We start from the raw sequence: 23,303 nt of genomic DNA on the forward strand, positions 1-23,303 counted from the left end.
TTGCCTTGAAGTATGTTTATTAAAGATTAATATTGCTACTCTTGCTTACTGGGCTTGCCATTAGTTTGGTAATATTTTCCCCCTCCTTTAATTTTTTAATCTGCTTTTATCTTTGTGTCTAAGATACTTTTATATAGTCAATATATTTATAGATCTTGTGTTTTTATCCAGTTTGATATTCTGTCTCTTGACTAGTTCATTTAATCCATTAGCATTCAGTTTCATTCTTGATATGTGTGCTTATTGCTTTCATTTTACTGTGAGTGGGGTTGGGGATGGTTTTATTCATTTATTTATTTCTATATTTCTGTACTGTTCTGAGTACTGTTTTCAGTTTGCTGATTTCTGGATAGTATTGTCTTGTATGTCTGATCTCAGGTTTGTCCGCTGTTGTTGATTCTCTGTTCTGAGTGTTTCTTTAGTATTGTTGTATGCTGGTGTGGTAGTTACATAATTTCACGACAACTTGATAAATAGAATGAAGGGTCAATCAGGTCACAGAGTGATGATGCTTCCTTGTGAATGTAACCTTCTCATGAGGATTCCGGGAATTTCCTCTTTCTCCCTGTAGGAGGGCCACACTCTCTCACTGCTTCACCTTTCTGTTGACAAGCCACATGGAGCCACACTGATGGCAGCCAGAGCCCTGGAGATGCATCCACCACCATTGAATCCACAAGACTTTTCACCCACTATCCTGTGATCTTCCTTCATTTGGCATCATTGTACGTGGCTACATGAGTCTGAAGCGGAATTTATGGACTAGTATTGGACTTATGGACTAATATTGGACTTGTGAACTTGATCTGGACTGGACTTGGATGTTTTTTGTAACATACAATTGTTCTTTGATATAAAGCTCTTTCATGTACTCACATAAGTGTCTGGTCCTACACAGCTGGTCTTGTTTTCACAAATTCCTTTAGTTTATCTTTGGAAATATTTTCATTTCTTGCTCATATTTGAGGGATTGTTTTGCTAAGATTCTTGGTTAGCAATGTTTTTGGGGTTTTTTTCCCTTTCAGGATTTTATATATGTCACTCCATTGTCTTCCTGCCTGCATGGTTTCCGCTGAGAAATCTGAGTTTAATCTTATTTGTTTTCCTTTGTAAGTGACCTTTTATCCCTAGCTACTCTCAAAATTCTCTTTTTTCTTGATATTGGAGATTTTGACTACAATATGTTGTGATGTTTTTCTTTTGGCACCTACCCTGTTTGGTATTCTCTCAGCTTCTTGAAGAGTCATTTTCTCCTCTTTTATGGTGTTAGGGAAGTTTCTTTACCTGATTTCTTCTGCTTTTTTCTTTATGAACTTTTTGTTTCTTTCTCTTTCAGATTCCCAGTGACACACAGGTTGTTCCTCTTCATAATTCCCCAGATAATTATTAAGCTTTCTTCAGATTCCTTGGATATTTCTGTTGATTGTTGTCTTGTCAGTTGTAGTTGATGGAATGGCCCTCAAGCTCACTAATAAAAATTTCCATTTCTTCAATTCTATTACTCTGTTATCTAATTCTGTTTTCTTATTATTTATCTTTTGCAATTTTGTCTAATTTTTTTACCATGTTGTCTAATTTCATTATCTTATTTTTATCTTCTGGGATTCTGTTGGTGGAGATTTTCTGTTTTCCATTGTTCTCTCAAACATTTCTTTCTTCCATTGAAATGCCTGAATATAATTTTTCTGAATTTTATCTCTGGCAGTTCCAGAGACATTTCTTTTCTTATTTCGTGTGTGTGTACACTGTGATTAATTGCTGCTTCCACAGCATCAGGGTGCAGCTGTTGGTGTTTGGGAGGGTTTCTGGTCACATGGGAGTGGTTGGCTTTGTCTTCCAGGATATAGGTAGGGGCAGTCAATGTATTTCCCTATGGAGAACAGAGGAGGGTGAGGCCTTTCTTCCCAGCTTATTAATGACCAGGATCTTCCTTGCCAGGGTGAGACAACTTGAGCCTTCTTTTCAGAAAGGCTGAAGCTTTCCTTGCCAAGTCATGGGGACAGCTCTTGTGTTGGATTTTAACAGTTAAAATGTTAACCTATTTCTTAGTCTTTTTGTACCCTTGTACCACATTATTTTTACTGGCCACTTAATAGTTCTCACTAGCATGAAGCTGAGTCCAACTCATAGCTTCCCTCTATATGGTTTCTGAGACGTTGAGTCTTTACAGGAGCAGAGAGCCTCATCTTTACTTCAAGAAATGGCTGGTGGTTTTGAACCTTTGACCTTGTGGTTGGTAGCACAATGCTTAGCACACAGGGCAACTGTGGCACCTGCTTAATAGTTCATTATAATTCATTAAAACATTTCCCTATGGTTGGTTATGTGGTTTTTTATCTTTCTATTATTCTTGGAAACAAGTATTTGTACTCTTCCAGCATTATAGCATTAAAGGTAAAGTCGTAGATGTGAAATTTCTGACTCAAAAAATCCAAAGTCTTTCCATGTGTATTATCACATTGCCAGACAATTCTATGGAAAAATTATTAGTCAGACATTATTACTGAGATTTATTCATTCAAAGGAAACATGTAGCAAAGAGGAAACTCTGTCAGTCTTTACACGAAGCACAGCTACTATCCACTTACCCAGGAGCCTGCTGTTAAAAGAGGAACCAGTGACAACCCCACAACGCTGGTATGTGAGCTGGCTGATAGCCCTTTCTGTTAATCAAAGAGATGCTGCTTTAAAACAAAAATTGAATATTAAAGAGGTATACAGTTCCAAGGAATTCTGTTTTGGAAATCTACAAACATGCGGCCCCTATTTTATTTTCAACTTCTGATCTTACAAAAAGTCTCTGTTCTGTCTCTCACAACTTAAGTTTATTGCTCTGTCTCTCATGGAATTTTCTACTTTTTTTATGGATTCAATAACTCATTACAGTGGCCACACAGAAAACAGACAATACTCATTATTGTGGGATTTATTAGGGAAGTTAACAGATTACAATTCAGGTGAAAAATGCTCAACGTATAGTTTTTCAGTCAGAAGATAGAGTCTTCTGTGCCATGCCTACTGGCAGGCCTCTCTCTGGCCCTCAGGCTCTCTGGCTGGCCTTTGCCCTGCTCAGGCAACATCACAAAGCTTTCTTAGGGTTGCCAATAAGTGCTCAAAAGGCAGGCCACTCTGCCACAAGCCTCATCACAATGGCACTCAGCTCTAGCTCTGTGGGTCATCAAACCCCGCTTCTCCACTTAAGGGGCTCAGGGACCACTACTCTACAAGCCAGCCTGCTGCCCCCAAACATACAGCTGCACTTGCTTTGTGAACTGGGAAGTTCATCATTTTGCTTCATGTTCATTAGCCATCATCTGGATCATGGTTCTGCTGCTGGTGTTCCTCTGCCGCTTCTCTCCTGTCAAAGCTGTCTCCTGGATCCACGAGGTTTCATGTGCAGGGACCCTAGGTTCTGAAGTACATTCTCTACTCCGAGATTTTGGCAGGTAATAAGATACATCCTTCTGCTTCTGTGATGGCTCATTTTATGCCAGGCAGGATGGTAATCACAATGAACTCTTTTAACTCTTTTAATCCATAACTAAATCATGTAATTCGATCAGTATCTTCCCCCCACTTTCTTGTTCTAGAGCCATCAGGAAAAAGTCATTTGGTGAAAACAAGCAGCCATCTAGCAGGGAAGCAAATAAGCCCATATTGAACAAAACACACCAGTCTGTGTGATCATGAGGTGTCAAGGGATCAGGTATCAAAAGATCACAAACAATTATATCCATGTGAATGAGGGGGGTGGGAGTGGAGACCCAAAGCCCATCTGTATACAATTGGACATCCTCCCACAGAAGGGTTACAAGGAAGGGACAATTCAATCAGGGTGCAATACACCGCCCACGAAACACACATCATTCCTCAAGTTCCTGAATGCTTCCTCACCACCAACCCCCCGACAACCATGACCCAGGTCTACCTTACAAATCCGGCTAGACCGGAGTACACACCTTGGTACAGATAAGAGCTTTCAACTGCATGGAATCCAGGACAGATAAAATCCTCAGGAAAAGTAGTGGAAGTAGCGATATCATGAGGGTAGGGAGATGGTGGGGGGGGGTGTAGGACAGGGGGTGGAAAGGGGAGAGGAGAACTCATCATGAGGTTGGATATGTAGCACATACACGCGAGGGGGGAAGAATAACAAATGTAGGTGAAGGGAGATAACAGTGTAAGACACGAAAGAACAACAATAAGATATAATTGATCAAGGATTCAGGAGGGTGGGAGGGAGGGGAAAAAAGAGGAGCTAATTCCATGGGCTTAAGCAGAAAGAAAATGTTTGGGAAATGTTGGCAACATATGTACAGGTGTGCTTAATACAATTGAATGATGGATTGTTATAAGATGTGTAAGAGCCCCCCAATAAAATGGTTAATAAAAAAAGTCATTTGGTGGGATTAATAAAACTAAATATGGCTAGAAGAGACACAAATCATTCCCCTCAGTTCCTCTTCACTAGATAGCAGCTAAAGGTTATATGCGGAGAGTGCTTGCTGACTCTTTAATTACTTTGTATGATATATTTCACATGGTAAATACAAAGTTCTTTTATTCATAAGATGAAGAATGCTCAAGTTAGGTTTTCAAACAGAGTAAGTAGGGAAAAGAGAATTTCTGGATATGTTATTTTCTGTTTCCAAAACAGGAGCAGCACATTTTCAAATACTTGCTAAATGTATAAATTAAATTTCCTGTCTATATTGCTTTATGAGTTTACACTCTCAAAGACATGTATTGTATCCAGAAACTGCTCTGCACAGCCCCTCTCTGGGAGTGCATCAGAATTCCCTGGGACTGTGTTTGTGTTTTAAGCATATTTATATGCCCCCCTTTTTATTTTTAATTTTAAGTTTTGTCTACATATAATTTAGGTACTATCCAATTGAATGTTTTGAATATATTAATAAGTATGTACAATTATCAATACACTCAACTTTAGAGCATGTTCTGCATTGTGTACTTATTGCTCCCCATGTCCCCCAACTTCCCCCAATTGTCTATAGCCGAAGAAAATATTAATCTAGTTCCTGTCTCTATAGATGTGCCTCTCCTGGATTTCACATACAGAAAACCATGCCAAAGAAACAAACAGGAAAAAGCTCAATAAAAAAGGCAGAAAATAATAAAAACCCAAACAAATTTAAAATAGGTCAGAATGGAAAACAAATAGTGTTTCATTTTAACCTACCTATATCTGCAGTAATTCATCTTCCAATGCACCCGGTCTGATAGCAAAGCTGTTCGCCTTGCTGATCAATGGCCAGAGGTGTTTCAGCTGACGGTTAACCCAGTGGGAGAGTCGGCGGATGGATTTGGGTTTTTTAAATTGTCATCCAAAGTCTTCTGCAATCAGAGGGCTCAGAATTCAAGCTCTAATATAAGAATCTTCCCTATTTTTTTTTTGGATTTTATTATTTATAGTCCTGGGATGACACAGGCTGGTGTACTTCTTCTATGCGGACTTAGCTGACATCTCACATAGATGGTTCTTGTTTTAACACAAGTCTTTAAGACACCCTCCCCCCCACCCCCAGGTGCTATTCTCATCTGCTTTCTTCATCACACTACTATAGCACCTTATCTTCAGCGGTTCATTCATGGGGTAAGTATCAAACAGAACTGCATCAGAAGAATTGATTGTATGAGCTCAAGTTCATTCATGTATCTTAGGTTTTTATATATCCCCAATTCCACTTCTTTGTTATTCCTAATTCATTCCCCAGCTCTCACCTACTCAATGACTGCAAACCCCTGGCTTAGGTTAGGTGCTTTTTAGCACTACAAAGAGGCCTTTTGCATGAGATTTGCCTAATATAATAATCCTTCAATTTCCTGACAGCTGTTTCCATGGGTGGGGGGGATTGATTGTGGTTTCAATTCCAATGAGATTCTTGATGACCACAATCTTTTCTTAACTGATCATGATGTTACTCATTTATCATGAGATTCTTGATGACTTCAATGTTTTCTTTATTTATCATGATGTTACTCATTAGTCCAGTTGGGATGACTTTTGTTTTCTTTGCTGGGAGGTGTTATCCATACTGAAGGTTATTTAGTTGCAAACAAAATGAACCAATCCTGGTCAATTTAAGTCACACACACAAAAAAAGGAGAAGAAAACAAGTAAATAGAGACACTCCAGGGATCCAGGGAGAAGGAACTAAGGCCTGGTTAGGAAGAACCAGTTCAAACCATGCTTTATCTTTGGCTTCCTAGACTCAAAATACCTTACATTGGCATCATCCTCAGCTGGTATTCCAAGGCAAATACTCTGCAAAGAGCCAAAATAATTTCTATTTACTGCACAGTACACGTTACCAGAGTGAGACATGTATTTTGAACTTTAAATTTCTTCTTATGAAAATAATGATGTAACTTAACTCTCACATTGAATGCCTTATGTCTTTTTAAAAAACCACTTCAAGTTATTCGTTCTAGGTTCGAATTCTTCAGATATGCGCTCCTGTATGTGTGCGTGTGTTTAGTTCTTTTTTTTTTTTCTTCTGATGTTACCAGTTGTGATACTTAAGTTTGGGGTCAATTTGGATGGTACGGAATTCTCCGGGGGTATGGCATCTAAGATTTAGCAATCCTCTCAATGTAATATAACACAATGTAACAAACTCCACAGTGGGATCTGCAATGAGCAGTCAATCAATTTTAAAATTTTGGTGGAATGCAACCCCTACTCAGGTCATATCCCTCTGCAACGGAAAGGAAGATTCTTTGGAGGTGTGTCCTACTTCCTAGAACACTGGACACAGTGGAACAGCTTGTTTGCTTTTTGTAGGGTCTGGATTTTATATCTGGCTCATCAACTTCCATTTCTTTGTATTTGCCCTGCCAATCCTGGAAGCCATCAAAACCCTGAGTTCATTCACCTCTCCAGCCACAAGTCTGAACTTCTGACCTTGGATTCATCACCTCTGCAGCCACTAGTCTGTGGTCTCCCTGCTGATATGGGATTCATCAGCCTAGAAGCAACTTTAATCAGAAACCACCAGTTTCACATCTGACCTACAGACTTGCAACTTGCTTAGATTATGATTGGCTTCCCTCTACAACTGTGTAAGTCATTTTTTGATATAAATTTATTTCTCTCCTCTCCTCTCCTTTCCTCTCTTCTCCTCTTCTCTTCTCTCTCTCTCTCTCTCTTTCTCTCTCTCTCTCTCTCTCTCTCTCTCTCTCTCTCTCTCTCTCTCTCTCTCTCTCTCTCTCTCACCTAATAGTTTTACTTCTCTAGAGAACCCAGTATAAGGCCCAAGCTACAGTATTTTTCAGAATAATTAAACACATCTGTAATATACATATTTAATTATCATCCATCTGTCCATTTGTCTCTGGTGGCTTACACTTCGCTTTAATGGTAGAAGCGAAGCCACCAGTATTTTAAATGCAATAGGGTTGCCTATAGCGAGCAGGTTTCAGTGGGACTTCCAGATTAAGGCAGAGTCAGAAGAAAGACCTGGCAATCTACTTCCAGACTTTGAAAATTCTAAGGATCACAGGATACATCGTCAAATATATTGATGGAAGATAAGCCCGTTGGCTTGGAATGTACTTAAAATCAACAGTAATCAAAACAATGAACTTAAGCATATCAAGAACTTGAAAATGAAGCAAAGCAGGTGTGTTTTGTTCTATTGTGAATCGGTTCACCGGGAGTCACGCAGGCTTCATAGCAGATAACCACAGAATCCCTGTTATATAACTGAGCCTTGTTTTCCTTTTATGAGATAAGATCTTCTTGAGTACTATTTTATTACATATCTAGCATGGGTCAAAATTTTTATATTGAAAACAGCACATGAAATATTACTGCAATGACTTATTTCGTCATATAGCTAATAAGATATGAGACTAGTGGTTTAATTATTAACTAGCATTTGAAAATGCCTTCTTCCATTATTTCTTATTGTGAGAACGATTTTCCAATAAAGACAGACATGAACACTTTCCAATAATTTCTTCTCTTTACCTGCTGGTCTAGAATCTGAGTGAAGTTCTCAAATAAAAGGGTGCTGGGATTTTCTGCTGTCACATTCCATAAAGAGAAAAACAAGAAAAATAAAAATCCAACCCTGGAAATGTGTCTAAATCACAAAAGCGAGAAACAGATTTGTGCAATATAAATTTGCCCGAGTCACAGAAGGCCAGCACTAGCTCTCGTCATATTTTTGAAGGTAAAGGGTTATTGAATTCCTTCTACTTCAAATAGATAGAGAACAAACTCACAAAAGACAGTGGGGTTTGTCTGGAAGAGAGGGAAGACTCGCATCTGACGTGTGGGAGTGAAGTGGCAGGACTGAGGGCCACAGTACAGACTGCGCACAGCCTCCCCCTACGATTAGCTATGCACAAAAAGAACCACTTTAGTCATTTGAAGCCAAATTATCTGCACCAGCTTCAGTGAGCGAAATCCCAACAGTCTTGGGTCTTGTCACATAGACTTACAAAGCCGTCTCTCTTGGTCTCTTGCCAGTTCAGCTTAGCCTCAGCCTTTTCTGAATTATGTTAATAATCTCCTAATTAGATACATCAAGGCCAGTCTTAATTAAGACTCTTGGTTACAAGTATCTCAAGCCTACTTTAAAATGGTTTAATGAAACAAGAGATGTTATTGGAAAGACACAGGCATACTGGACAGATGCCAGGCGTCAGGAAGGGTGGGAACTTAGGCAGTTCAGTGGACCGCGGGAGATTTTTGAAGATATTCACCCAGAGCCCCATCTTTGATAGGGTTTAGTTTCCAACGCCAAGTTTTCTATACTTCTCAATAAAATAGTCCACGTAGGAGAGTTAGGTGAGTTCTAGTTCACCAGGTGTCCAGTCATTCATGGTCAAGATCATTGGTCACAAACATATATAGAAATAAAACAAGTAAAGCATGTATGTGCATGTATGGAGAGAGGTTTATATCAAGGACGAGGAGGGCAGGTTTTCTATCCATCGATCAGAGGTCAAGACTGGAGGCTTCCCTTAACTTCTGTCGTTGCAGGGGGTGATGAACTTAAGAGCCTAGGGTCAGACAGCAGGTTGCAAAGGTCAATTAGTCCAAGGTCAGCATATAAACTGACAGCCTGGTGATAAATCTCAGGAGCAGCAGGTTGCCTATTCAAGTCCAAAGAACCGTAAGTGATATGATACGTTAGGTTTGTGGTCCAGACGCAGCAAAAACAGAGTATGTTTTTTCACACTGTCTAGTTATACTGTAAGCAAGCCACATACTCAATGGAACCTCCTTCAATTGGTTGGTTGCTTTTAGCCAATCTCTTCAGAGAGGGGATTACGTGTTATATCTCATCACAGGGAGTTACAACATTTTAACTACCATCATCGTGGCCCAGCCTACTTGACACAAACCTTAACTCTCACAAGGACAAAAGCCACAGCTTTGTTCCCAAAGGCAAAAGGGAGAATAGCAATGACATCCTAGATATTGAAAGAAGCAAATGTGCATGTTTTGTTTGGGGCAATAGTGTCTGTTTTTGTACATGTTCTTGGAATTTCAAACAGTTTGAAAACTGCAGCAATGCTCTCTCTCAAACCACAGGTTCCAAACCACAGGTGACGCTGGTTTCCATGCCTGAGACGTGCCTTGTTCCACCTACCCTGATTAGCCATCCTTTAGGTCCCCCCTATGACTTGTTCTGCTCACCCTTTGCAGAACCCAAAGTCTGGGTGAGGTACCTTTATTTATGTGCCCTTTGTTACCCTGTGCTTGTGACTATCTGCCTCTTCGTAACCCATATCACAAGTCTCTTTTTGAATCACTTGCTGAGAAGAGGTAGGAGTCCAATGCGCTATCCACTGCGCCACAGAGCCCAGCTAAGTCTCTTTTTACTTGTCTGTCTCCCCAGTAAACTGTAAGTTCCTGAAGGAACAAGAGGACATTCTGGGTTGTTGGCCATTGCGTCTCCAGAACCTGCCACATCCAACACTGGTGGGACGATTCAATAAATGAAGCAAAAGCTGGAACTATCGTGTCTCAATGGAATCGTCATGCGTGATACCTGGTCCCAGGATGTCGTTGCTTGTTTGTGTTAGGTGCTCTCAAGTCAGGTCTGACCCATAACGGCCTTATGCACAATAGAATGTTGGCATTGTCCAGTCCTGTGACATCCTCACACTTGTGCCTGGTTGAGCCCATTGTTGCATCCCCAGTGTCAATCCATCCTCTTGAAGGCCCTCCTCTTTTTGCTGCCCCTCTATTTTACCAAACAAGATGTCCTTTTCCAGGGACTGGCCTCTCTTCACAGCATGTCCACAGTAGGTGAGATGAAGTCTCCCCATCCTTGCTCTCAGAGGGACTCTAGTCATAGTTCTTCCAGGACAGATAGGGTGGTCCTTTTAGAAGGTCCACGGTACTTTCAATATTCTTCCCCAGCACCACAATTCAAATATATCGGTACTTTTTCAGCCTTCCTTATTCAATATCCAACTTTCACATGTATAGGAGGCCATGGAAAATATGATGGCTTAGGGAAGGCGCACCTTAGTCCTCAAAGTAACATTCTGGCTCTTCAATGCTATCACAAAAACCTGTGCAGCAGATTTACCTAATGCAACACACCTTTTGATCTCTTGACTGGTTGTCCACATGAATTTTCAGGTGAACATTGATTGTGGATCTGAATAAGATAAAATCTTTGACAACTTCAACCTTTTCTCAATTTATCATGATGTCACCTATTGGTCCAGCTGTGAGGATTTGGGTCTTCTACCCATTGAGTTGTAACCTGCACTAAGGGCTAAAATCCTTATCTTCATCAGCAAATGCTTCAATTCCTCCTTAGTTTCACCATGCAAGGCTGTGTCACCTGCATATCACAGGTTGTTAATAAGCCTTCCTCCCATCCTGATGCCACATTGTTGTTCATATTATCCACATTCTCGTTCATATAATCATTCTGTATGCTAAGCAAATCATCAGATTGAATGAGCATGGTGAGAGGTTACAACCCTCTCTCACACCTTTCCTACGTTGAAATCATGTCGTAGTCCCCTTTTCTGTTCATACACTTGCCCCTTGATCAGCAAGTTCCCCAGGAGCACAAAGGAGTGTTCTGGAATTCCCATTCTTCTCAATGTCATCCATGGTTTATTCTGGTTCACACAGTTGAATACCTTGGCATAATCAATGAAACACAAATAAGCATCTTTCTGGTATTCTCTACTTTCAGTCAAGATCCATCTGACATCAGCAACGATATCACATCGTCTTCTGAATCTGGCCTGAACCTCTGGCAGCTCGCTGTCCATGGATTGTTGCAACCCTTATGAATTGCTCTTGTTGTTAGGTACCATAAAGTCAGTTCAGACTCATAATCCCCCACTGTACTACAGAATGATATCCTGCCCAGTCCTGGGCCATCCACACAGGAACAAGTGCTATGACTGATACCATTATTGAAGCCATTGTGTCTTCTTGTTGAAGAGCTTCCTCTTTTTCTATTTTATCAAGCACGTATTTGTCTAGAGACAAGCCCATCCTTATGGCATCTCCAAAGAATGTTAGATAAACTATCACCATGCTTAATTCTAAGGAGCATTCAGCTTTACTTTTTCCAAGAAGACTGGCTCATTCTTCTGGCAGTCCATGGTATACTCAATTATTGGCTACCCTTCCTGTAAACACTTTATAAATCCTCACATTGTCAAATGACCCAAAGAACTTCCCTTATTGATGTCAGCTCGGGCTGTAATGACCTTTGGCTGACAAATGTGAACAGAATTACCTGAATTACCAGAAGCATCTAGAACAATCATCCCACTTGGTCATTTTTCTTTTCTCTCTTCAACACGAGCAGTGTATTCCAAAAAGATTTCTCCTCCACCTGGATCCTGAAATAAATCCCATTTGTAGTGTTCACAAGGAGCTTTGGTGGTACAGTAGGCTTTCTACATTGGACGTCTAACTGCAAAGTCAGCAGTTTGAACCCATGAGCTAACCTGCAGGAGAAAGATGAGGCTCTTGCTCCTGGCAAGATTATAATCTCAGAAACCCAAAGCAGGTAGTTCGCTATGCTTTGGAATCGACTTGATGACATCGAGCATGGCTTTGGTGTGGTCGTCATCACAGATCAAATGCAATGTGATCAGGACATAAGTCAGTGTTGCTGTCAGCCTCTGAACTTTAGATGTATCTTAGCCTAAGGTGATTGGTGTAAACATCAGTTGCTGTTGTTGTTGTTGTTGATAGGTGCCATCGAGTCTGTTCTGACTCAGAGTGACCTGATGTCCCATGGACTGCCCAGCCCTGTGCCATCCTCACAATTATTGCTGCAGCCACCGTGCCAATCCATCCTGTTGGGGATCTCCCTCCTTTTGACTTTCTACTTTCACAAGCATGGTGTCCTCCTCTAGGGACCAGTCTCTCCGGATAACTGCCCTGAAAACATGTCTGGAGTGGTGAGATGACATCTTCCCATCATTCTAGGCTATACTTCTTACAAGACATCAGGTGGCAGACTTGGCTAACTGAAGCAAATATGCCTGTCCCGGATGCCAGCCAATCTATAGCTCCAGCAGTTTTTGCCATGTGGAAATGTAAGCCAGATCTTTCTGTTATTTAAGAGAAGCCTAAAACATTGATTTTTAATTAAAATATATTTCCCTTCAAAGGTTGGCAACGAAATCAATATTAATGAAAGTATCATGGACTGAGTCAATGTTGACTCATAGCCAGCCCTTTGTGGGTTTCTGAGAAGGTATACATTGGCTGGAGTAAAAGTCCAGTCTTTCCCCTATGGAGATGCTAATGGTTTTGAACCGATGACCATGGAGATCACAGCCCCATGCTTAACCACTGCCCCACCAGGGATCCATAATTAATAAGAAATACTTAGAGTCAGATCAAGTAATCCATTTGCGATATCTTCATCCACCCTTTTCTCAGATATAAGATGAGAATGCCAATATCTGCTCTCTTGCTCACATCAGGTCATTTTGAATGTCAGGTTTACCTGTGGGTTGCTCTTTTGTTGTTTTTAAAAATCTTACAAAGGACGATCCAGGAGAGAAGTGAGTCCATTCTGGCAAAGTAGGCTGGTCAAACCAAGTCCTAGGGAGACAGTAGAACAAAGGGTCATGCACCAACTTTCCTGTCCTTCCTTCTTCCCCAACCCTGCTCACTCACTGCCATCGAGTGCATTGGGACTCACGGGGAGCCTGCAGAGCGTCGCAGACCTTCCCCTGGGGCTTCCTGAGACAGTAACTCTTTATAACTCTTCCCTACAGAGGGTTGGTGGTTTCAAACTGCTCACCTGGCAGTTCATATAACCACTGCTTCAAAACATAAAGTCCAACTTCTCCACGGCCTGATCAAACACAGCGATCAGGGGGGACAGTTGAGACTGAACTAATTAGGGGATACGTTGCTTGGCAAGAGGAACAATTCCTTGTCATAAAATAGGTTTGAGTCTTGCCTGTATTAAAGAAACCGGGTTGACTTTCCCGGTACCACACGTTATTTTAGGAGAACTGTGACTGAGTCACAGCGGTGCAGCGATTCATCCAGTGATAGGAAGACAAAGCACGCTCAGCACCAAGACATTGAAAGATGATTTCTGGGTCTGTTTAAATGTCTGAATCTTATCTATTTTCCTTTAGGCACAGATTCCAAAGTTATGTCGATTGGTTTGACACATGTACATCATGAACCTCACAGGTTTTATTTTATGATGACCCTAAGGTGCGTCACCACAGGCATGTAAGAAAGATTGTGGAAACGCCAGAAAGTGAAAAGTACAAAGTGATGAGTCTTATTTTCTACCACGCTGGCAGGTCCATGTCCTCCCATTACGCAACTCTGCCACTAGAGGGCACCGTGTGGTCCTGCTTCCAGGCACCATTGCCTGTAACTCTGGCTCTGACTTCAGGCTTACACTGAATCCTCTTGATTCTTTCAGAGCCCCAGGTAATGTCAGATGCCTTTCCGAGTGAGGAAAGCTACACTCATCCATTTTTATTATCCCTCAAGCTCCTCTATCTATCTATCTATCTATCTATCTATCTATCTATCTATCTATCATCTATCTATCTATCTATCATCTATCTATCCATCTTGTTGTCTGAATTTATCTCCATCTTTTCCACAGTAGAGAAGCCCTGCTGGAGCAGAGGTTGAATAGGGCTGTGACCCGAGAGGTAGGCAGTTCGAAACCACCAGGGCTTCTGAGGGAGAAAGATGAGGCTTTCTACTCAGGTACTAAGAGTGACAGTCCCTGAAACTCACAGGGCCAGTTCTACCCTGTCCTATGGGGTCACTAGGAGCTGACGTCAAGTCAATGGCAGTTATTTTGTTTGTTTGTTGCTGTTTTTCCCTCAGGAAATGATCTCCCTACCCTTGGCCCAATTTCCTGAAGTTAAAAACAGCAGATTTACAAATAGATTGAGGAAAAACATTTCATATAAATGTATAAAAAGGATGTATTTGGCAAATTGCTAGTACATATGTATATCTCTCACCTCTCCATCTCCACCCGCAACCAGGGACAGGTAGGACAGACTTTCACAGACAAGTCTTAAAGAAAGCAAGATAATTTAAGCTGCTTCTCCAATCACGCTTTGGAAGCTGCTCAGATTTTATTCATATTGCTTCCACTCTGCCTCCCTTTAAAATTGCTCTCGCTCAGACTTCAGACTTCTCAGTTTAACCTATTTTACAATGATACGTTTTTATTGGCTGGTTTTGTTTTGAGTGTAGGCAAGTGTTGCTAACAGCTGACAAATTCTAAGATTAAATGAGAATTATCTGTTCAGTTGTAATTGAATTTGAAGGAAAGATTTCTTTCCTTGGAATAATCTAACATTACCTTTTGATATGTCAAGAGTTTAAGAATTCTCCCCTTCCCCCCCCACCCCAAATTAGTTACTGTTGCCTGTTGTTGAGCCAATAATTCATGGTGACTGTCATCTATTGAATTGTGGCTCCCCCCAAAATACGTGCTATGATATAATTCTGATTATTCAGCAATTCTGTAAACTGATGTAGTTATTCTCCATTGATGTAAATTCTTACCAGTATACATCAATGAAGTAGGACCGAAGTAGTGTGTCTGGAGGAATAGCCTATAAGAGAGCATGGCTCAGGTGAAATCTTACTCAAGTCACATCCTTTTTGGAGTCATCTTTTTTACCTTAAAGAGGAAACAAAGAAAAGAAGTCAGTGGAGAAGAAAGAACCTCTCTACTATCAACCAAAGAAGCTGGGAGTAGAGCATGACCTTCGGACCTGGGGTCCCACACAAAGAATGTCCTAAACCCAGGTGAAGAATGATGCCAAGATATAGAATTCCCAAGAATTCTGACCTACGAAGGTTGAAAGGAGACAAGAAACGCCCCCTAGAGGCAGAACCCTGAATCTGGACTCCTGGTCCACTAATCTGGGAGAAAATTAATTCTGGTTTGTTAAAAACATCCGTGCCTGGTATTCCTGTTACAGCAGCGTTCGATAGCTAAGACAGAGACTCCAGGCTGAATGGAACAATACCTTGTCCTGTCCTTTTTCATTGGGTTCACCATCTAAGCAGCAGACGAGCCTCTACTTACAGATGGGCGGTGGCTGCATGAGTTCATTGACCAAAAATGAGACCCGGCTCTCCTAAAAGGACGGAGAGTAGATGGTGTAGGGACCACGTCTGACCTCTTCTGGCTTTAGTGGGGAGAAGGGAAATACAACTCCATATCAGCCCAAACCAGTTTCCAGAGGCAGAGATCAGACATGCCTCCATCCTTCATCCTTCTTTCCCTCTTTGACACCATCCACCACTCCTGCAGCAATCTGCTTCTCTGCCAGGCTTGATTATCCACTGCAATGGCTGCACAGGACCCGCAAACAATACTCACGATTGTGGGGCTCGTTGGAGACAGTGACGGGTTACCACCAGGCAAGATGAGAAGACCTACAGAACACAGTCCTTCTGTCTGCAGCAGCACCTACTGGCATCCCTGCCAGCAGCCACATCTCTCTCTAGTCCTTACCCTCTTGGCCACACTACCTACCCCCGAGCCTCTGCCCTGCTCAGGTGTCACAAAACCTCTTCAGTGCTGGTCCCGATGACACCTCATGATCCCACAGGCTGGTGTGCTTCTTCCATGTGGGCTTGTTTCTCAGCTGGATGGCCACTTGTTGCAGTTCAAACCTTTAAAACCCCAGATTGTATACTTTCTAATAGCCGGGCACCATCTGATTTCTTCACTACACTTGCTTATGCACCCATTTTGTCTTCAGTGATTGTGCCTGGAGGGTAAGCATCTCAGATTGCCAATTTGTTAGAACAAAGGGTTCTTGTATTGAGGGAGGGTATGAGCAGAGGCCCAAAGTCTGTCCACTACTTCAGTGTATCACCATATAAATATATGTACATAGGCCAATACTTCTATTTTTATGGATTAATGTATTTACATCAGGACCAGGTAACAGGCATCAAAAGACCCCTAGCAATCAAACAAAGAAAGCCATATGGTTAAGAATGAGTGGGATTGGAGCAGAGTCCCAAAGCCCATCTGTAGACAACGGAACATCCTCCTCAGAGGGGTCACAGGGAAGGGATGAGTCAACCAGGGTGCTGTATAATACTGATGAAACACATAATATTCCTCTGGTTCATTGAGCCTTCATCAGCCCATCACCATGACCCCAGTGATGCCTCTCACTTTGGACTAGTCTGGAGCACATACAAAGGTGTAAATAAGAGATAAAGGCTCACGACACAGGCAACCCAGGAGCAGGAATGGAAATAGAAATACCAGATGGGTAGGGAGAAGGGAGTGGGGGAGGAGGGGAAAAAGGGGGAACCGATCATAATAATTGACACACAATCACACCCACCCTCCAGGGGGAAGAACAGCAGAAACCATGGGGGAAGGGAGACAGTGGTTGGGGTGAGATATGAAAATAATAATAATTTATCATCTATGAAGGGGTCATGGGCGGGGTGGGGGGGAATAAGATCAAGGGCTCAATAGAAAATAATTGTCTAGAAAAGAATGATGGCAACATATGTACAAATCTGCCTGATACAATTGATGTGTGGATTGTAATAAGAATTGTAAGAGCCCTCAGTAAAATGACCAAAACAACAACACTAAAAAGCTCCATCAGTGCTGATAAGTGCCCGAGGCGCTCGGGTGTACTCAGTCCACGGGCCAGGAAGCCGGCTGCTCTGCTCCAGGGTCCCAGCAGTGCTCCTGTCCTCTGTCTCACGGTCTCGGTGCCGTGGCCTCTGGCCCCTCTGCTGCCCGCACCTCTTCAGCCTGGGATCTTGCTCACCCACACTAGTAGCTCTTCTTGCTTCTTGGTCACTAGATTCCCCTTCCTGCTTCTTAAATTGGCCCGCTGATCTCCGAGGAATGATGGCGTGACCAGTGGAGTTCTCCCACTGTATTACGTGCTCCCACCCCATCCGTCATTTGGTGGGCGTTACCAAGACTACGGAAGGAAGAACCATCGGACGTCATTACATTTCTCCGTGAAGGTGGTCTTTTTTTTATTAGAGCATTGCATGGTGATGAAGAGTTCTAAAATAAATGTATTTCACCTACTAGAAGTCAGTTTTACCGTGGACTGCTAGTCTCCACCCTAGAAACGAGAAGGTTCTTTGTTGGGCACAGTGGGCTCAAGCTAGCTTCTACCCTACCTGTGGCCTTCACCATCTGACTCACATTTGTCCACCTGCTCAGCTCCTGACTACTAACTACTCCCTTACAATGCTCATTCAATTTATGCAAAGCAAATTTAATATGCAGCAGTCAGTTCCTAAAATGGGGGATTTTTATCTGACATGTTAATAGACCAAGCAGCTATCCAAGTATCTTTACTGACGCATTTAGCAACTTGGAGTTATTTAAATTGCCCCTGATGCTTATCAACAGATGGCAGCTTCTTCAGGAAACTGGGCCTGAAAGATTTGCAGTGTCCCGGCCAGGGCCAAAGACTAAGAGTTTTAGTTGCTCTTGGCTTTCTTGTACTGACTTTTTGAGAAACAGTTCTAGATGTCAGGATGTATGAAAAAGGATTAATGTTCTTACTATTATCAGGTAAGGCCAGGGGTTTCTTGTTTAGTTTGATGCTGTTATGTTGGGTATGAGAACATAGTCTAAAATATGGAATTCCTCATTTTAGTTCTGATTTATTTAACTAACCAAAATGTTTTTTCCCTTTTCTTAAAATGAGTAGTATCCTAGGCTGGTGGATATATTTTATTGGGACTGAGCTGGGGGAAAAGAAGTTCGGGACTAACAAATGGAAGCTGTTTATTTGTGTCGGAATCCCAATTTTCCAAGATGAACACATGTTTCAATTCTATGCCACGCTAGAATTAAGAGAACTTTATATATATATTAAGAGAAATATTTTTGTGTAGATAAATATGTTTCTTTGTTTTAATTATGACAAGATTAGTTTCCAAGTTTAAGATTAACTAATGACAATGAAGACAGGTACATGGTCCTCAGTTTTGAAAAAGTCTAATTTTCTGCTTTTCCTGCCCAAATATGGTAAGCGCCAAGTATGACTTTTGAACCGATAAGGGATTGTTCCCCCTGCTGTGCGTCTATTTAAAGAAAAGGTAACGAGCAGCTCTTATGATTGAGCTGTTGTCTAATTGTGTAAGAAATCTAAATCAATTCATGAAAATACAGAAATAATGTCGGGATATTATTAAATGTCACTACTCACCTGACACTTCCCCATGCTGTGGTGACTCGCATGTTGTCAGTATGCAACAAGTTTGTCAAATACCAGCAGGCTGGTCAATGGCGGAGGGTTTCACCACAGCTTCTGTACTGAGCTCTATTAGAAAGGAGCACCTAGCAATGCCTGCAAAAAAAAAAAAAAAAGCCAATGAAAACCTATGAATAGCAGTAAAATACTGTCTGATGTAGCACCAGAGATGAGCCCCCCAGTTGGAAGGGACTCAAGATACAGCCAAAGAAGACCTACCATATATACTCGAGTATAAGCAGAGTTTTCCACATTTCTAATGCCGTTTCTGTGGCAAAATTAGGTGCCCCAGCTGATATGCAGGTCGGCTTATGCTCGAGTGTATATGGTACCTCTTCAAAGCAGAATTGACCTTAGTGATGTGGATGGAATCAAGCGCTCTGAGCCCTTCACTGGCTGTGACTTGACTTAAATTAGGAGAAACAAATGCAACCATCCATTAGTAATTGGAGTATGGAATTTATAAAATGTACATGTGTGTTGGGAAATTGGCAATCTTTAAAGATGAAATGCATGAATATCTTTGGCATTACTGAGCTGAAATTATTGGTATTGGCCAGTTTGAATCAGATGATCAGATGTTTATGATTATAGGATTATACATTATAATCTTTTATATTACAGGATTATATCAGATACTCATATGTCAATTCTGTTGGGAAGAAAAGTTGAAAAGGAATGGTGTTGTATTCATCATCAAAAATAGCATTTTAGAATTATCCTGAAGTGTAATGCAGGTAGATAATATCCACCTGCCTACGTAGATGATTAGATTAGTTAATAAGACCATTTCCAAAGTTTTCACACTACTTCCAATGAAAAAAGTAAGGAAACTGGAGAATTTCCCTAACATTCTCAGTATGCCAGTACCATCATTCAAATCCATTGTGTCAGTCTGGGTAGACTAGAGAAATAAATCCATGGACACACATATGTGTATAAGAAAGAGATTCATATAAAAGAGCAACTGAACATTGAGAAAACATCCCAAGCCAGTCCAGATCAAGTCCATAAGTCTGATACTAATCTACAAAGTCCTCTTCAGCCTCACAAAACACATGCAATAACACCGAATGTAGAAGCTCACAGGCCAGTGGGTAGAATGTCTTTGGGTCCAGTATCATTGGAAATATCTTAGAGCTGGTAGGGGTCTCTGCATCAGTGTGGGTCCATATGTCGTGTCAGTTGCTATGCCGCCCAGAGTGAGAGCAGAGAGTCTTCCACCTCCAAGGAGGAAATACTAGATTTCCCAGAATTCTCAGGACAAGACCATGCCCACACAGAAGTCTCATAGGCTATGATCCAATTGACAGACTAGACTATACTCCTTCACTCATAATCCTCTCAAATGGACAATTATATAACTACCGGATCCATCAATTCTTCCTTTTCCTTATTCAATGTCCAGTTTTCACATGCATGGAGGCAACTGAAAATACTATGGCTTAGGTCAAGTGACCTTGGTCCTCAAAGTGACATCCTTGCTTTTCACTTCTTTATAGAGCTCTTGTGCAGCCGATTTGCCCAATGCAATATATGTTTTGATTTCTTAATTGCTGCTTCCATGAACATTGATTGTAGATCCAAGCAAGATAAAATCCTTGACAAAAACCTTTTCTCCATCGATGATACTTATTGATTCAGTTGTGAGGACTTGGTTTTCTTTACCCTGGTTAGCAATCCATACTGGAGGCTGCAGTCCTTGATCTTCATCAGCAAGTGCTTCAAGTCTTCCTCACCAGCAATGTTGTATTAGCTGTACATCATAAGTTGTTAATAAGCTTGCCTGCAATCCAGATGCTACGATCTTCTTAATAGAGTCCATCTTCTCAAGTCACCCATTGAGCACACATGAAGAGGTGGGTGTGGTGGAAGAATACAGCCATGAGGCGCACATTTTCTGATTTTAAACCAGACAGCATTCTCTTATTTCTTTTGTTCTGGGAGCCGGCTTCACGCTCAGAAGAGAACGCTGCGCCTCCTCCTCATGGGTTTCGGTGCTCCACACGCTCAGAGGAACTTCTCTAGTCGCCGACGATAGAAATGATCCCTGAAAGTATCGTCTTAGCTTTCTCTTATTTCGTGTACAATTTCCACATGAGTGCAATGACGTGTTCTGCACTTCTCATTCTTCTCAATGATACCCATAGTTGGTTATGATCCACATGGTCAAATGCCTGTGCATAATAGATCAAACACAAGGAAATATTCTTTAGCTATTCTCTGCTTTGAGACAAAATACATCTGGCAGCAGCAATGATATCCTTTATTCCACGTTCCTTTCGGAGTCATCTTAAGTTTATGTCAGCTCTCTGCTGCTGTACTGGCCCAACTACTTTTTAAATGATCTCCAGCTAAAGTGTACTTGCATATGATACTAATGATATTGTTTGATAATTTCCCCTTATTCCGCATTCACAATTCAGCACACGCCAGCAGTTCGATTGGAGGCATTGAACACTAATGACGGAAGGCAAGACATATTGTGGGATGACATCAGGACATCAAATATGAAGAAAGCAAAAGAGAATTAAAACTCAGGAAATAAAGCAAAGTTTAAAAAGATGGTAGAAGAGATGCTGAAATGATCTTGAATGTAGAATAGCTAAAGCACATGGAAGAAATGATGAAGGAAAAGATCTGAACAGATTACAAAGGATGGCTCAAAAAGGCAAAATAAAGTAATATTTTGTGCAAAAATCTGGAGTTGGAAAACTCAAATAGAAGAAAATTCATGTATGCATTTCTTTTAAAAAATCATTTTATTGGGGGCTCGTACAACTTTTATCACAATCATACATATATCAAATGTGCTTGCACATTTGTACATTTGTTGCCATCATCATTTTCAAAACATTTTCTTTCTACTTGAGCCCTTGATATCAGCTCAATTTCTTCCTCCTCTCTCCCCCAAGAACCCTTGATAATTTATAAATTATTATTATTTTGTCATGTCTTACACTGTCCGACAGCTCACTTCACCTTCTTTTCTGTTGTCTGTCCCCCAGGGAGGGGGTATATCCAGATCCATGTGATCGGTTCCCCCTTTCTACCCCACTTTCCCTCCACCCTCCTGGTATCACCACTCTCACCACTGGTCCTGAGGGGTTCATCTGTCCTGGATTTCCTGTGTTTTTAGTTCCTATCTGTACCAGTGTACATCCTCTGGTCTAGCCAGATTTGTAAGGTAGAATTGGGATCATGATAGCCCAGTATCCATCTGCTGCCTTAATACTAAACACAGATCTATTTCCCCATCATCATATAAATATATTTACATGTGTACATGCCTGTATTTAGACCTCTATAAATGCCCTTTGCCTCCTATATCTTTCCTCTATTTCCTTTTACTTTCCTCTGGCCTCACTATCATGCTCAGCCTTCATTCAGGTTTCAGTAATTCCTCTCGGTTACATTGCCCTTGATCAAGCCCTACCAGACCTCCTATACCCTCCTCGCCACCGATTTTGGATCACTTGTTATTCCCTTGTCCCTGAGTTTGTTAACATCCACTTCCTTTCCCTTGCCTCCCCCTCTCCAACGTCACCCCGAAACCATCAGTCCAGTTGTTTTCTCCTCCATATTACTTACATTGCCTATCTTATGTAGATAGATGCAGAGACAATAATATGCAAAAAAACAAGACAGAGCAAAACAAAGCAACAAAAGAAAATAAGGCAACAACAAACTAATGACACACAAAAGAAGAGTTTGTAAATAGTTCAAGGTCTGTTTGTTGACCGTTAGGAGTGTTTGGGGTCGAATCTGATGGAGTGCCACGCCTTGGCCCCAAAGTCTATTTTTGCTATTCCCTGGGGACTTCCTTGCTCTGCTCCTCTTGCTGTTCTGTTGCACGCCCTTAATGTTCCACCTTGGTGTGATGGGGTCAGACTGGGCGCATTTCCCACACTGTGTCTCCAACATGCATTCCTTAAGCTAAAAAAACCTGAAGAAACAAAATTCAATTCTCAAGTTGCTACATTGAAGAATTAAGCCCTGATAGTGGGTTATGAGTTGGACTGCTAACTGAAAGATCAGCAATTCAAATCCACCAGCAACTCTGAGTGAGAAAAGTAGGTTTTTCTGCTCCCATAAAGACTTTATAGCCTCAGAAATCCAAGAGGAAGTTCTGGTGTATCCTATGGGATCTCTACGAGTCAGAATTGACTCAATAGCAGTGAGTTTGCTTTTTTAAAAACATGTGTATGTGTAAAATATTGAACAACATAGGAAACAACAAGAAAAAACAAAAATTTGCTGCCATCAAGTCAGTTCTGATCTGTAGTGACTCTATGCACCAATAGACAAGTCTTTGGGTCAAAAAGAATTGGTTGACATTCAACTATTTAAGGAAGTAATGTCTGCTTAAAAACTGATGATGGAAGCCAGGCTGTACTGAAGACATTGGCAAACCACAAGGACCCAATAACTGACAGAATATATTTCAGCAAACAGACACTATACTGGAAACACTCATTCATGTATGCCAAGACATTTAGAAGACAGATACCCAGTTAAGAAAATAGCAGAGATTCATATTCTAAAGCTATACAACAGAATGT

General features: G+C 41.3%; 1 pseudogene; it reads right to left on the reverse strand.

Moving 5' to 3' along the window:
- Window positions 1-20,651: 20,651 nt before the first annotated feature.
- Window positions 20,652-20,807, reverse strand: LOC142443943 (small nucleolar RNA U3; annotated as a pseudogene).
- Window positions 20,808-23,303: the final 2,496 nt, after the last annotated feature.

Source organism: Tenrec ecaudatus, chromosome 3, assembly GCF_050624435.1.
Source record: "Tenrec ecaudatus isolate mTenEca1 chromosome 3, mTenEca1.hap1, whole genome shotgun sequence".
Lineage (NCBI taxonomy): Eukaryota > Metazoa > Chordata > Mammalia > Afrosoricida > Tenrecidae > Tenrec > Tenrec ecaudatus.